The 16,216-nt window shown below is 41.1% G+C and overlaps 1 long non-coding RNA gene across 1 annotated transcript in view; it reads right to left on the bottom strand.

The window, feature by feature from the left end:
* The window catches only part of LOC307016677, a 56,059-nt gene extending 40,722 nt beyond the window's left edge, over nt 1–15,337 (bottom strand). Inside the window, exon 1 of the long non-coding RNA XR_013801864.1 lies at nt 14,652–15,337. This is a non-coding gene — a long non-coding RNA (uncharacterized lncRNA). The remainder of the gene's footprint in view (nt 1–14,651) is intronic.
* Nucleotides 15,338–16,216: the final 879 nt, after the last annotated feature.

The following is a 16,216-nucleotide window of genomic DNA, read 5'->3' as shown; positions in this document are numbered from 1 at the left end:
TAAACATGGCTTGGGTCTGGTTGAGGAGAGGGAGACCCCGTTTATTTATGGACATGTCTGGGTCTGGGACACAATTATAGGAAGATAGATAGAAGAGGCGAAGGACAAAGGAAACGGGGAGGGTTAGTGAGTCAGCATGGTCAGACAGTTGTGTGATCTGGCCCACCTACACAGTAGTAGCTAAATATTAGTGTATTGGCCAGGTTAAATATCCCTTTGCACCTAATGCTCTCTTATCACATTCAGTCCAATGTACGAGCTATAAAGTGAAAGATATTTTTTAAGCAGGAGGGAGGAACCTCGTTTATTTGAGGAACTGACGTCAAACGTGCCACAAACAAGTGCATGTAGCCAGAGGTATTGGCTGCAAGGCGGCAAAAGTAGAGTGAGGGTGTGAGGCCGGGGAATTCAAAGAATTTTCCTGTGTGCTTCCCGGTAAGAACCAAGCCCACTGTAGGTTTATGAAAGTATGGCCCTTTTCATCTTTGGTGCACTCTCCTCTAATATATCGCTTCAATCTAGATTTTTACAATAGGGCTTTACAGCTTAATAGCCTGGTTACAGAAACCCAGACATCGTAAGGTGTTTTTATGGTTCCTTTATGACTGGGATAAATGTCATAGCTTCACTGTACAGTACAGGGGCAGGTAGTTTTACGGAACTAGACACTTATTTCATTTTCATAATCACTCTAGGATCAGTGATATAAACCTGAGAAGTGGTGGTCAGGATGAGAAAGCCTTGATAAGTACACCATTGGCTCTGGAATACACATACGCACACAGTTTGCACTCAAAGACCGCAACTACACGACATTGCCTCATAAACTCTGCCAGCTCATGTGTTTTCTGTTGCCTTCCACAAAACAACCAATTTGAAAAGCAAGTCACACACTGAGCCAAGCCTTATGGGAGCCTCTGTAAATCTGCAAGATATTTGTTAGTTAAGAAAGACAAATCAGTGTCATGCTGTCTTGTTACTTCTAAAATGTTTAGTCATGTAAAGGTAGGCATAATCTTGCAAAAAGTAAGATAAGGTATGCATTTGTGCGGTTCTGCTACAAAAGCAACTTTTACTCTTTTCTTGCTGATATTAAAAGTTATCAGTCATCAATGTCACTATGACAGGCGTCTTTCTCACTACAGCATCGTTACAACATCGCATAGGGCAATAAAACGCAGGCAGGGGTGATTAGCAAGGTGGCCTGACACAGCCTGCGCACGCACACACACACACTGAAGTATAAACATTACACAATCACACCAAACATACCAGCAGCTACAGCTAATTAAGACCACGCTGCCTTTTAATGCCTGTTTATATCCGACTCTTAAATGAATACTGCCCCTGGAGCTCCTTCCAAAACAGCTCAGTAGAAGAGTGCAGGAGAAGAGAAGGGAACAAGGTAATAGGGAAGGTAGGATGAAAATTACAGTAAGAAGGGAACTAACAAATCATTTTGCCCTGCAGTGCCCTAAAGGAAAGGTTTAAAAAAAAGCAAGGAAAAACTGTTGTATTAAAAAGCTGTTAATTGGGAAAGCAGTTCAGCCCTAGGTTGATGGTTATATTATTTAAGCAAACCTGTTCATTAGATTATTAAAGAAGTCTACACTGAGGCAATTTGAGAAAGCAAAACCTTTGAGGCGCAAAGATTATCAAACGTGCCGGGCTGTTCCAATTTCTTTGATCTCCATGATTCAGCGAATAGGTGAATGCCAGCGAAGAAAAGTGAACTTTAATACCCCTCAATCAGAACCATGTGGGGCTTTATTGGTGTGCTGCTGCCATTCTTGATGCCTTGGCGGGCAAGAAGGACACAGAGACCCAGGGGTTAGAGGGACTGGCCATCGCTCGCTTACATCGTTAAAGTCGATAAGCTGGCAGCTGGCAGGAGGGAAACTTGCCATCAGTAACCACCAGGTCCCCGACCACTTCACTCACATTTTCCAAAACCTTTTCTCAAACTGCTCTCAGCCTTTTCTCCCGGTTTGCCTGGTCGTGGCCATCCAGAGGACAGACCAGCTGGGTTGATGCATGGCGCCACACTTCTGGAAGGGATGGAAAAGCCCGACCTCACCTGCGAGACCTTTGCCCTGTCCTCAATGCCACCAGGCTCTCCATTAAGCCTCTAAGTAACAGTAAACATGTAAAACTTTCCCATACCTCCCTGCCTTTACAGGCCACACAGTGCACATAATGCACTATTCATACAGTTTATCCTGATTTTAGAAATGTCACTGCAGTAACAATATATCTGGAGGTGGATAACCTGTTTTAATATGCACAGATTTTGGGACACCGGGTTTGATTTCAAGTTGCAGCTTGTATGAACTTGACTGAGAAGGTGACAGAGGCATATACTGTATGTGTGTAAGGGAGAGACAGATTTCTGGAAGAGGCTAGGTAGGCAATGTTTACAGCAGAGGAGTGCAGGCTTTGTAAACGAACAGAGGAACACACACAAACATACGTACCCACCTCATAAACTCCCCTCCTTACATTACACTGAAACCCAAGCTTACAACAGCATCAGGCGCTAATGTGTTCCTCTTGGGTTTAGGTTGGTTTGAGAGTAGGTGCACGCGTCTATGTGTGCTCCAGCTTTGCTACAAGTTGAGCTCTAAAATTCACTTTCTCCAGCTGTACACGTCCCAACACACCTGCACCCCATTTAGGTCACTGCTATTTAAGAGCTGCAGTACCGACTGGGGGTAGCAGCATAAAGGGAAGATGTATATATGCATATAATTGCGCTTCGAGTTCCCTTGGTTTTTAATTGAAGTATTGCCAATGGTATCCCTGAGGGCCCAGTGTTGCAGTGAAGGTTCCCCCGTGGAAGGGTGAAACAGTGTTGAGCGGAGAGAAGTGGGGGTGCTGCTGTACGATGAGAAGGCCTGTAAAAGGAGCTGCTGCCACTAACAACACCCCATTAACATCAACCACAGGGAGCGAAGACACAGAACCATTAGAAATAGTAAAAGAAAAAGGCTCACCATTTAATGCTTTATTGCACTGCTGCAAACATGTGGTTGACACAATACCCAGCATATGACTTCTGAGGTTTAAAATGTGAAAAATGCAGTTAATGAACACATGTTTTCCTAATGCCTCGCTTGCCAGGTAAGTACAGAAACCCCGAGTTGATGATTAACTTGAACAGACAGAGGTTTACCTGAGAAATCGACTAGACAGATAAACATTCAGACTTCCACCTCTATCAAAAGCTCCACCTTGACTTGCTCACTCTACCCATTCTGCCATGCCTCAACACATTGCCTCAGCTTGGGAAAAACATGGACGTTTCCCTGAGGGCAAGTGAGCTCCTACTCTACCTTCCTGGCTTGGACACGTCTGGTCAGGTTCACAGCTCCACTAGCGTTATCAAAAGCTGCTGAAGGATTTAGGTGATCGATTATTATGAAGAGATGAGTAATTTAGGAAAGCTTATACAGAAAGAGATGGAGAAGATAAGTGTTGCAACCATTCACTGCTGTGTGGCTTAGCAATTGTTACACTGGAAATTAGATTTAACGCAAGTGCTAATGTCAACAAGCTATCTATAAAAGGCAAACGTCCACTTTCACTGAGAATATAACAAAAAACTAGGAGAAGAAACTGATACGCCTTGTTTCAAATTTGATTTTGGTAATAAACAAAGGACACAGTTTATAAAATATCACAAAGGTTAGAAGGTGTGTGTGTGTGTGTGTGTGTGTGTGTGTGTGTGTGTGTGTGTGTGTGTGTGTGTGTGTGTGTGTGTGTGTGTGTGTGTGTGTGTGTGTGTGTGTGTGTGTGTGTGTGTGTGTCACATGCCTTCAAGGTGGATAAAGTTCCCTCAGTGACCAACCAAAATGGAGAACTCTGATTAGCTGATTATGGGAAAGTAGACTTTTATCAGTGCAAGAGGCTTGAATAAGTGTGTATACATAAACACAATGTAGTGATACACACCCTTACCTTGTGATTCTTACGACACATACTAAATAAAATGCAGTATGGATAAATGAGGTTAAACTATTTATAGTGAACATGTTTTGTGTGCACATGGCTGCACAAAACACAAATGAAATATGTGTAAACAATTAAAGTGCTGCACATGCCATTTCCTCGAAAGGTCTCTAACGGAATAACTTCATATTCATAACTAGAAATCGCATAAGCTTAAAGCAAATTGGTCAAAGTTAAAAAATGTAGAGCACACGAGAAGAAAAGGAAGAGCTCTCAAAAGAAACAACAAAAGGACAATTTGCCGAGGTCTGAAATACAGATCTGAACACAAAGAACGATTTTTGTAGGTTTAACCAAAGAACAATCGTTGTGAATGACCACTTGGGCCTGTACGTTCCACACATAAACCTGAAACAGTAGACGCATACAGGAAACCAGTGGGAACTAAACTGTAATTGGCACTATACTTGAGCTATTACTGTCACACAATAATAAGCGGCCCCACCTGTTCTTTGGCCATGTCACCTGCAACTTTCTCTCATTCATTCTCAATGTTCTGCAATGCCGCAAGTTCACAGAGTGAAGCCAACAAAGAGCCAAAGGACTTGCCAAGTTTCCATATCACGATTTAAACAACCAGACTAGTTGCAGATGGTTGTTTACGGATTTGCATTGCTACTTAGCTTTTCTGTTGTTGGTTTATTTGCTGAACTACACTACTATACATTTAAAATGATATCCTCTACTTTGCTGATTTCTTTTGTCTGAAATCTCTAACTTTGAAGTAAGGCCAGAGAGGAGTTAGGATCGACAGATGTACAAAGTGAGCAGTTGGCTTTATTGGAGTTCACTCTGGCTTTATCAGTGTCGGTACACACAGAGGCACACGGCCACTTTGATCTTCAAAGGGAGATGAGCTAGAATGAGAGGCAATAAGAAGATAATAATGCCAATCTTCATCCATTACTCCATAGATCACAGGGTTACCCGGACATGCTGAGCAGCTTTGACTTCTCTGACGGGGAAAACGTATTTCATGTTACCACATTGCCATCTAGTGATTCAACTTGGGACTAAAGATTCTCGGATTTTATTGTCATTCGTACATAGCTACAGTGTAGTTATGTCGATGAAAATCTTAGGTCTGAGGCTCCTCCAACAGTGCAACACAATAAACAGATAAAATAGTGAATACAATAGAATAGAAATAGTGCTATATACAAGTGATACATCATTTGTAAGTTGCAGACAGGTGAATGTTATGGATATTTTTAGTTCAGGTGTTTAACAGTCTTATGGCCTGGAAAGACTCGCATACATCCATTTTGTATCTTGTAAATTGTGTAACTTGCTGCAGTTAAATACCATCATACTATGTGCTATGTGCAATACATACATTACATTATATACATAAGCCATTAATAACTGTAATATATACCTGGCTGCTAAATTCTAAGAACTATTACAGGATTTGTATTTTGGAAAGAATTATTTCTTTTACTTTTATTTTTTTTATATTATATTTGTTATATTATATCATAACTTAGTACTTTTTTCTTAACATAGGTAACATTAAGCTGTCTGTGGCTCTTTCCTGCTGTAACGATGCAAATGTCCCCTCTGTGGGACTAATAAAGGTATTCTACTTCTGACATGTGCTGATTGTAAAATACATTAAATGGCATCGTAACTTTACTTAACAATTTACAAATAAACATATTGAAAAGTTAAAAACAATCTGTGAAGCAGATGAAACAAACAAATGAAAATCAAAGAGTGAATAAGTGTACCGTCATATCTAAGGAATTACAAGTAGAAAACTGCTATAAGTACTACAGAAGAAATGCTCTCCCCATACTTTCTAGTCTTATGCAAGAGCAGCATCTAGTGGCTAATGCTGTCAACTGTTCTGCAGAAATATTTTGCACACCAAGAAAACAATGACACTTTGTAGTTACGTGCAGTCAAGCAAAGCGGAGAACAGAGCACGCTGATAAAATCACCACTGTACATTAAAACAGTTTAAACTCAAGATATACAATATCTAACTTTATGATGGCAAATAGAAGAAAACTGTACTATTTTATGCAAATATAATAAAACACTAAATAATCGTTACATTACAGTGTGTAACAGTAAGTTAGCAGTGGAGAGTTTGAAACTATTTATCTTAAACATGTAATAATGGTGGCACAACAAACAGGTGAACAAGTCACGTACGTGTAAAACTTCTGCCAATGCCAATACTTCCCATGACTGCCAACTGACAGAAACCTGAATAACTACATATCCCAAAATCTCTTTACCTGAAACCAAATAGGTCAACATTGCATAACAAGGAAGTGCACACACACACCCTGACACGACAAGTGAAAACGGGACTTCAAAAGTGAGCAATAGAGACCTTAACAGAAACCACCAATATTCAAAAGGAAATCAGTTTAAAGAGCTGAATCAGAAGCAGATCAAATGAAACAGGGGTTGGTCGTGTTTTTTTTTTTAAATGTGTTTATTCCACACATGGCAGTTATTAAAACAAAACATGTACACTTTACAAAACATGTACAGTTATACTGGTTGTTTTTGTTTGTTGTTTATAGCACATGGTGGAAAGGAGCAGGGAGAAGAAAACCTTATTTTACCTGCCCCTTCTTACATAATCTTTTTTTTTATTTTTTATGAAATAACCATTAAAAGGTTAAATAAAAGCAATGTTCTTTCAGTCAAAGTTGCTTACAAATACTGAAACATAAAACCAGAACACAATCAAGTCAACTTCATACTGTCTAATTACGCTTTCTTTATACATTTTCTGATACATAAAAATGTTCTTACAGCCCTTTAAATAATTCGGCAAGATTTCCACTTCTTTACGCCAACTACAGACACACATCTGCTTTAAAGTAGTACGTGCAAACTGATGCTTAAAATGTAATGTATTCCTGTGATGCTCATCCTCTGAAATTAAAACAAATTTGTTTTGTATATTTTCTGGCAGTATTCTGTTTTTTGCATAACTAAAGCCGTCTGTAATTCTATTAAATCTTAACAGCCTTGACTCAATAAATTGTTTATTTGTTTGTTCTCTAGTTTATACATTATGCAACATTCACGCAGCTTTTTTCTGTAATGTAATTAAAGGTTTTAAATAACTCATATAGGTGTTGCCCCACACTTCAACACAATAATTTAAATATGGCAATATCAAACAAAAATACAAAATGCGCATTGACTAGTCAAGCACATATTTAGCTTTATTCAACACAAAATTACTTTTGGACATTATAACACCCAAAAATCTAAATTCAGACACCTTCTCTATACTTACTCCATCTATACACAGTGAAACATTCTCTAATATTCGCAGATTTGCAAAAACCATACATTTAGTTTTCTTCAACTTATTTACTTCAAACCATTAAGTTTTACCATTTATTTTGTAATACTTTCTGCCAAAATAATCAAATCATCCCCTGAACTAAAACAATTATCACAGATAGAAAGTAGACTCCAATGAATACTCCAATGTACTGTGCAGTAGTTAACAGTCAGTAAGCAGTGGAGGATGCTGTTGTGTTTCCAAACAAGGACCCAACCCTGACCTCTAGTGGCATTGAACAAAACTGAAATGCTTTCGTGACTTTAAGGTAATGTATTATGCAGTAATAGGTAATGTTGTCCTTCACAATTCATCTCTATGTGGAAAATGCTTAATAATAACATAAAACAATTGTTCTACATGTTTATATAATATTTACAATAAATAAAGAGGGTCTTGGAAAAATAGATAAAAAACAATCAGTACTTTGCTAAATCTTAAATGTGTACATTATGTTCAACATTATAAATTTGGAGTTCATGTTTTAAGGTTGGATGATGACATTTGTATACATAAGGCTTAGATGTGGTTTGAGGATATCCTTACAATGGTGGGTGGGTTGGCTGTAGAGTGGTATTTTTAACCAATTTTAAAGTTGACTTTAGATCATAGCAATAAAGCTAAGGATTAATACAGAGATGGAAACAATTAAACCTATAAAAACAAATCAATATATTGACAGACAGGTGGTTTGTTGGGGATTTAATATATTTTAAAAAAAAAACAATGATGACACTTTTTATTTCTTGTTTGACATAATATCCAATCGCACTGGGACAGCACAAAGAAAACTTAAATAGGAACTTTGATTATGTACTGAGGAATTTGGCAAAGCTATACTTAATATGATTACAGAACTTTAAACGTTATATAATACTATGAATTATTATATTCGATCATGACTGACAGTGTTAATGGTTAACTGTTATTTATGTAAATACAAAGATTACTGAAAGCCCTTCATGTCCTTGCTAAGGTTCTCAATTAGCACCACAAATCTTTAGTGGCCAGAAGAGGAAATGCAGCCCAGTAAACTGATGATGTTGCTACCACCATTGTCCACAAGGGCGCAGCAGAGTCTAACACATTCACAAAGGCAACCCAAAAAACCAACCAGAGACTCTACTACAATACTGTAACCAAGATTGTTGAAAGATTGAGAGTCAAAATATGAATCAATGTAAATTAATCGTGATAAAACCATTTTATACAGCCCTTAAGTGAGTATCAACATTTTAAATCCTTTTTAAATGTGACACAAATCCAATGAAAGACCCAATGAGGGAAATTAATGTGTCTAGTTTCAGTCTGTTGAATGAGTGATGAACTGTGTTGACAGCCTGACGTCTGGACAACTTCCAGTCGTTTTAGCTGTCATTACAGCACTTTGGCTCTGTATGCTTATCTGAGACTTTGGTCAGGGACACTGACAGCCACTTCCACAGCACGTCTAGCTGGGTTCACTTTGGTAGCTTCACCACCAAACCTACAGGCCTTCTGGGAGAGCCTTGAACATGGGAGCATCTGCCTCCCAGTCTACATGCTTTAATGTGACATTGTAATTTGTGTGCACAATCTAAACGTCAGCACACTTAATCCAGCTTAATAGCACTTTATATGTTTAGTAGAGTCTAAATTGACCTCATTCAATCTCTTTTAAACAAAGCAAATTAAAAAAAGACACGCACTTAAAGCTGTCAGCAAGATTCTTACAGATCTCCCAGCTAACGCAGGACCCCCCCCACACACACACACACACACACACACACACACACACACACACACACACACACACACACACACACACACACACACACACACACACACACACACACACACACACACACACACACACACACACACACACACACACACACACACACACACACACACACACACACACACACACACACACACACACACACACACACACACACACACACACACACACACACACACACACACACACACACACACACACACACACACACACACACACACACACACACACACACACACACACACACACGTCTGAGGAGCCTGGTGGTCTGCTGTGTCCCGGGGAGGTCACACAGGAAATGTCACGCTCCTCTTCACACTGAAAATGTCTCCTTTATCCTCCCCACTGAGAACGAAAGAAAAGGGAGGAGGATTGAAAGAGTGGATCGAATGAAAAAAACGGACCCAACTCCTCAATGAGGATTGCTTACTTGTGTAGGTGTGACTCGTTGAAACGCGCTTGAGTTGCCGTGGCAACCCACACCCAGCAAAGTAAAGGCTGAATATGGTCACAGGTTCGGTGGAATGTGACATTTGTGAGAGGGAAACACAAAGGGAAGAATTTTCCCTCCAAAACGAGAGCACAAAAAAAGAACAAGTAAGGTCAGTTTGAGAGAAAACAGGAGGAGGAATATCTGGTATTTAAAGCGTTGCAGAACAAAGTTTTTTTTTGTTTTCCTTGCAAGGAAGGCCCAGAAGACACCTGACGATCCATCACCATAAAAAAAAACATATGGTAGTGAGTGCAACGTTTTGGCCTGTTCTGAGCATATCATATAAATCACTCTTGTGTGTATCCATAGTGTCCTTGTAGGGAGGTGGGTGATGCATGCAGCCTTTCTGTGGCTGAGGAAGTTTGAATGGAGTGCTGTCTATCGGCGTCCGGGCCAACAGAGATGCCCCTATACTCACTGTGTGTCTTTGCTGTTTGCTCTGTGTGTCGAGGAAAGGCATGTTGGGAGAAAGACTATGTCCTCTTCCCGTCTTCCTTTCGCCTTTCTGTGATCTCCATCTCCCCAATGCTCTTTCTACTTAATTCCTGCAGGGCTGTACTCACACAGGAGGTCAAGGAGAGCAGGGATAGCAGGATTTAAAATAAAAATTCAGAGGAAGTGTGCCAGATTTGAATCACCCAATAGGGAAAAAAGCGGGCCATGAGGCATGGAGTTAAGTTAAAAGATCTAAACACCAGGTGCAGAGAGAGGTTTATCAAAGAAGACAGGCTTTAAGAGTCAGACCCAGAGGCATCATTTTAAGGAATCCCCCACTCATGTTCACCACTTCCTCTAAAGCCTCCCTGCCACACTCTCACTTTAGCAAAAGCTGTCTCAGCCTCCCACTTCCTGATAACTCCCAAAGCAGGATAACACCCTCGTCTACACACACACACATATATAAACACACACATGCCACCCTCTATGCAAGTTGTGGTTTCCCTGTAGGAAATCAGCAATCTGCTGCCATTACCCACCAACATTTACCCGCCCCCCCCTCCTCTCTCTCTGCTCCCTTACACCCCCCCCCCCCCTTGTATTTCCTTACCACCCCTGTTTAGACAAAGCATCTTTCTCTCATGAGCATCATTAGAGAGAGAGAAGACAACTGTTGGTAGGCTAGTAGAAAGAGAGCACCACACAACAAGGCAAAGGAAAACATAAATAGCTAATACGTTTTTAACATTGGTCTGTTGTCATAGCATCACATAGGTCCCTAGCTGTGTGTATATAGCTTGATAGGCATGCTACTCTGTTGTGAAGAACTGAAGGCACTTGCACTAAGATGGGAGCATTGGTCACCTCTGTTTGGCATCTTGACAGTAAAAGGTCTAAGTTCATGTCTTCAAATGAATTTCTAAATCTGAAATTCAAAACACTGCATACATTTTTTTTATAATTCAGGGCAAATTCTTACCTGTTCATAAATAGACATGTTTTCATATGTAATTCCTTAAACAGGTTCCCAGAGAATCTGTCACAAAACTTAAAGCCAAGAGAAAATCACAAATGGAGGGGAAATCACCAAGGCGCTGAGGAAAAGAAAACTTTACACAGTGCTCCCAGCTTTTCAAAACCTCTCTCAGTCTCACACATAAACACATAGGCACAAACACATACACCTAGAAACAAAGGTGCCATTTACTCAGGAAGGGTCAGCAGTTCTCTCCATCAGACAGGGGCTTGTTCTTGGTCAGAGGCTGCTGCCCAATCTCAGGCCACCCTCCCCTGGCTCCACCGGCCCCCCTCTGGCCCCCACCACCCCGGAGACAAGCTCCCCATTGTTCCTGCACTACTAATAAATGACAGTTCTCCTGTTCAGACAAACTTTAGAGTCCATTCTAACACACACACACACACACACACACACACACACACACACACACACACACACACACACACACACACACACACACACACACACACACACACACACACACACACACACACACACACACACACACACACACACACACACACACACACACACACACACACACACACACACACACACACACACACACACACACACACACACACACACACACACACACACACACACACACACACACACACAGTGTGTAAATGGTGCTCTATATGTAAGAATACACAGCAGCTTATTTACAGTCTGATATTTCTCATGGAGCTCATTAAAGGTTATCTGACACTAATGATGGAAGGATATTTTCCTGCGAGTTGGGGCTTGTGCCCCAGGGGTCTGATGAGGTAATGCCGAGGGCATATTATGCTAAAAAAACAGTGGTAATTAATAAATGTTTTCCTAATGTATTACATGTCCCTTCAGGTCAAAAATGGACGTGACATTGAGATATAGTTCAATCGGGGGTCACACTGCTCCGTCGGTGTTGTCACCTGTGTGCAATGACACACACACACACACACACACACACACACACACACACACACACACACACACACACACACACACACACACACACACACACACACACACACACACACACACACACACACACACACACACACACACACACACACACACACACACACACACACACACACACACACACACACACACACACACACACACACACACACACACACACACACACACACACACACACACACACACACACACACACACACACACACACACACACACACACACACACACACACACACACACACACACCTCCATCAAGGCCATGACCCAAAGTGAGCCTTGAGTTTAGACATGATAAATCACCACTCAACTTAAGCTCATAAACACACCATTAACACGCTCGGCCACAGCAACTTGATCTGTTTACCTTAACCACTGTGCAGGGGACTATCGCTCTCAGGCAGGCCTGTATTAGCATGCCTGGGGGCCTGATACACATGTCTGTCACAGGGCCAGCTCCAGCTCAGGGCCACAACTCAGGGGCGCTGCTTCAACATTGTCTCAACACTTTATGAGGTCATTTTCCAGCACTCGGCTTGCTTCATTCAGACTAGGTTTTTACCTTCAAGATGCAGACTATAGAGTTTGGAAAGAGCGTCTGTTTAGTTTGAAGTGTGTATGATACTTGATTCACATAGGTAACAACAAACATACGCTAATCACCCTAGGTCTTGGTGATGTAGGTAGCTTAATAAGTATCTGAATATGGTTAAATGTAAGTTTAAAACAAAAGAGAATACAGCGGAAACTTAATGCAAGGAATTGCTAGTGATGAGAAAGTTCTTAGGAAATGTTGAGTGGAGTAAATACAGGGTTGTTAAGTGACTCTGACCCTGGTGTGTGTATATGGCTCTCTACTGCGGTTCACCACAAGCATATCATATAACAGCTCAGCCAGCACACTCAGCCCTGAGAGAAAGCAAATTCTTGCTTGGCCATTTTCAGCTATGGAAGACATAAACAAACATGTAAAAAAAAAAAAAAAGTATGTCTGAAAAGTTTGAAAGATTCCGGCTGCTTGGATGCCTAACAGTCAGAGAAGTGGGTGTAGGAGAGTGGGCTTGAAGGGGTGTGTCTGTATGGTGCTTCAGCACAGGGGTGATGTTGGCTGTGTGCAGGACAGATGCTGGGCAAGCGGGGTCACATCAACAGACATGCTCCCGCTACACTGTTCAAACGACAAAAGGAGGAGGAGGAAGAGGAGGCAGAAGTTGGTAGAAGAGGAGTAAAAAAAGCCCCAGTGTTTAGTCAAGGCCTGCTCATTGACACAAAGTCTGTCTTTGTCTGCCTCCCAGGGTGCCAGATAAAGGAATTCTTGTGTGTCGGGGGCTCTGACCGAGTTTATTTGACACTTCAGCTCCTTTTGTGAAGCAAGTGTCCCACCGTCAATGCTGGCCATGAGAGTCACTTGGCATTAGACAGAGGGTCCCTCTTCAGTGGAGAAAGGGGGTCTTGTTTGGAGAAGATTTTTAATGGAGGGGGGTGTGGGGGGTGCTGGGTCGGAGGAGAGGGGGTGCTCGGTCTGTGCTTTGCGCTGTATACAGACATATAGTGGGGCTCTGTCCCCTGCCCCAACAATAGATGGAATTCTTCATTACTAAGGAAGTGGACGTTATTGAGGAGTGAGAGCTGAAGGGGTGTAGGAAGCTCCTTCATCAGATAAGTTGCATGAACACACAACTGCTTGAAATGCAATGCCACAAGTATGCTCAATAAAGATGGAAATGCTTACAAGCTGAACAGGTACAAACACTTCTCTCATATGATCCTGACTTTTTAGGGTGCATCGTCTAGCGTGTTAACATGCACCTGCAGGTTCCACATCATCCATATCTTTCTGTGTTTTAAGAATAAACATGCCGTGTGTCAGGTAGCAGCAGCTTGCTCTACTGACAGTCACTTCACATTGAAGGCCCTCCCTGTGGGCAAAGTTCTGGAGACAGATTTACTCTCACCTGAATGGAGTCACTGTGGGAGAGGTGAGTGGACTGCAGGTTGCTTTCTATGGTCACTGTATCCACACTGTTCATTTACTTTACTGCACCTGGCCTTTCATAACTTATTATAGACCGTGGCTCTGTGAATAGTATGTGGTCACCTGGGACTGCAGGTGTATGGCTATGTCTGGTGTAGGACAGGTGAAAAAAGAGCTCAATTTGAAAATAGAGTATTCAAGTCATGTGTCAAAAATACATCGAGTACTTTTGAGGGTTTATAACGGAGCAGTGCTCTACCAATCAACAGGTGAATCCAAATTTGACAGGGCTTTTGTATGAACACACCCCCTCGACAGAAACCGTTCAGACTAACTAAATAAGTGTTGTCCTAACTGGATCTCATCTCAAAGGAGTTTGATTGTTAAGAGTGATTTGGTTGGGAATATGTAGGCCAAATGGGTGTGTGCTGAGATAATGACAGAACCTTTGGTCAAAACATACACTGTTCTACGTTGTTGTTTCATTTGTGAAATAACAGCGGATACAATGAAGTTAGTCCTAATTTGGTACCCTTTGGAACATCACAGAACAACCTGACCCTTTTTTTACAGCTTATAATAATTCAATGACAACCTTAAATATGACAGAAATTAAGTAAACATTTCAGTGCTCAAGGTAGGTCATTCTCTTACCTGCAGGAGGAGGAGATGCGTTCTGTCAGTATCCAAACAGCTGGCCATCTGCTGAGCATCGCTCTCAAAATATATTCCAGGATATTCCTTTCGTTGTGTCAAAATCCACCGCAACAAATATCGATTTTCAAATCATATCAAAGAGTTAGCCAACTATGACACTGGCCACACGCGCGAAGTATCCCAAGAGACTCGTCTGTCCGACAAACGGCTGGTCCAGCGGCAGGACATAGGCAGCAGGAGAAATGTACACCACTCATCCCGTGAAAGAGACATTATTTCCTCTTATCCTAAAAGACGATATACAACTCCTGCGTTGAATCCATCAGCTGCTGCCATCAAAAAGTTTAAAAAAGAATAATAACAATAACTCCTCCACGTGTGTCAGTGCTGTAACAACAGCATTTAATCCTCTTTATGCGCCAAAAGAACCAATGCGTAAAGTGATTGCTGCTTTGGTAAATCAAGCAGATTGATCGGTGTGGTTATTTCCGAAAGGCAGTAAAAGTAGCCGGGTTATCCTTGGTCTCCAGTGCAGTGATGGTCCCTGCTGGAGCTCCAGCTAGCGTCTCTATTGCCGGTACTACGATGCGCTCCTGTGAAGAGCCTGAGCAGCACTGAGCCATAGTTGGAGCAGAGCAGCGCAGCACATGCTGCTCTCAGCCAGCGTAGGCGCGCAAAGCATGATGGTAAATGGAGTTGATTTTGTATGCCACCTATTTCTTTTAGATCAGAAGTAAGACATTCGATTAAAATTAAGAAATGCAAAACAAAGGTAAATACAAATAAAATATAATCATATCAAAACAAGAATAGTGCAGTAGAGTGTAATTGACCATACTGTATAATTTGCTTATGTTGGAGGGTGAAACATGTTTGCCTGTGAGGTAAAATGTTCACTTCACACACAGAATTTGAACCCATGTTAAACAACCCTGTTTACTAATACAAAAAGTGTTTCCCCTGGAATTTTGACTATACTTTTTGAGGATTTAAATTAAATTAATTGTAATATTGGCATAATTGCACAATTTATTGTATTACCTGGCTATAATAACCTAAGTAAATAATTATGTGATGAATATAGGCTGGTATAATAGTGTTGTATTGTGCAATCACTCATCTGTCAGTTTGATCCCAGGTTTGCGTGTGAGCCCGTGTGAGCCGTGTGAGTGAGTAATACTGATCTTCTGTCGCTGTGCACAGATACAGGGATGTCGGTGCCTTGAATCACCTTCCCATGAATGAATCTCTTGTCTTTCTTACCTCACTTTCATGTCTTAACCACCTCCAGGCTTGCTTGTATTTCTGGGATCATAGCTTCCCTTAAAACTCAAGAAAAGTGGTGGATTCCCTGGAATGGACTGGAGCCTCAAAGACTAAAATCAGAAAGGAAGTTATATTAAATTAAAGTGTTACTCTGTGATCGTGTGTTAAGACAAAACATGTTGTGTTATAATAAGACAATTAGATTTGACTATGAATAAAATATTTTGGAAAAAGTACACTGAAGAAAACATACTTTAAATGAGTGTGTGAATTATGGAAGTCTTTGATAAAGTGTG

The sequence above is a fragment of the Notothenia rossii genome (assembly GCF_949606895.1).
Source record: "Notothenia rossii genome assembly, chromosome: 8".
NCBI lineage: Eukaryota > Metazoa > Chordata > Actinopteri > Perciformes > Nototheniidae > Notothenia > Notothenia rossii.
Note: the sequence above shows the minus strand (reverse complement) of the source record. Positions and strands in the feature narration are given on the sequence as shown.